This window comes from Volvox carteri (genome assembly GCF_000143455.1).
Source record: "Volvox carteri f. nagariensis unplaced genomic scaffold VOLCAscaffold_10, whole genome shotgun sequence".
Taxonomy (NCBI): domain Eukaryota; kingdom Viridiplantae; phylum Chlorophyta; class Chlorophyceae; order Chlamydomonadales; family Volvocaceae; genus Volvox; species Volvox carteri.
Window position 1 is genome coordinate 617,770 of NW_003307553.1, and position 1,431 is coordinate 619,200.

A 1,431-nucleotide genomic window follows, 5' to 3' on the forward strand; every position below is an offset into this window, starting at 1 on the left:
CCTTAGGTTTAGATTAATTAGATGTAAACCACTGATTCCCGGTTGTCCTGAATGTGCGATCATTCTGATGCGTNTCCGTACCGCTGTCGTGCCCAGGTCGATGGCTTTGCCTTTCTTGGCACTGACGCGCCTAGCTCCGCGCAGCCTTCCTTTGTTCCTGGATGGGGCTTACGTGGCGTGGTGAGGTGTCGCCGAGCTATTGTGTTGTCCTTGCGCTTGCGATAGACGGGCCCGTCTCCCCGCAGGTCCCTCTTCGCACTGGCGGCCTCGGCCTTCATGGGGGTCCGCTTTCCTTGGTTGGATTGTCGGCTCCATCTCTCGAGTCTCCGCCTTTGGCGCCTTCTGTGGGTTATCCGTTTGCTGCCCCCTGTTCTGTGTGCAATGTTGGCTGATTATCGTGTCTCGCTTGCCGTAGGAGTTCTTTCTTGGCCCTGGGGTTGTCACCGGCGCCGCCGCCGGATCCGCTGGGCCCCCCGTTAGCCGGCCTTTCCCGCTGGGCGTTCCTGCCCAGGTTGGTAGAGAAGTCCTTTGGCTGCTGACCCTGCTCTAGCGCTCTCATAAGCGATTCTCTCGGACTGCAGGCACCTGCCCCCTTGGGTGTGGCTCGCGGTCGCCTAGACCAGGTTATCGCTCGGCTCCACCCTTCGCCCCTCATTTCAGCCGCGGATCAGGAAGCGTCTTACCAGCGGGGTCTGGCCGCGGCCAACCAGATGCTCCTTGGTGCCCTAGCCTCTTCTACGGTGTCCCGCCAGGATGGTGCCGTCACCGAGTTCCTGAGTTGGCTTTCCAGCCATGGTCGTGGTCGGGACTGGTGGAATTGTACGCCAGACGACGTGCTCGTCTATATGACGGTTTGGTGGCTGCCCCGGCATCAGGGCCGAAGTGGCGGCCCCGTTGGGCCTGCCGCCGTTAAGTCCCACCTGTCCTGCCTGAGTGGTTTCTTCAGCCGTGTGGGCCGGGGTGGTCGATTCGACGTCTCCACCGGCCAAGGCAACCCTTGCGATTGCATCTGGGTTGAGGATTTCCGCGCGTCGTATCAGCGGTCCCAGGTCGCCGGGGGTTACACCGAGGTTTCGGCAGTACCCTTGTCTTATGACAAGTACCGTGCTCTCGTGGGTTACTTGTGGTCGCAGGTGGTGGTGACTGATGAAGCTTTGCCCCGACTGGTCTTCCTGCGGGACCTGTTGTGCGTGCTTCTCCTGTGGCAGACTGCCCAGAGGGGTCACGATATCGGGAAGCTGGGGGTGGGTGACTTCGTCGAACCTTCGCAGCCCGACCGGCCGTACTCTGGGTTCCCGCTACCTCCGCCATGGTCCTGGGGTCCTGGTGGATGTCCTACCCTCTGCTTCCGTCAGCGGGGAACTAAGACCTATCGGCTGGTGCGTGGCCCCGCGGTGCTGCTGCGGCCCAACAGTGAGGACCCCCCTTTCT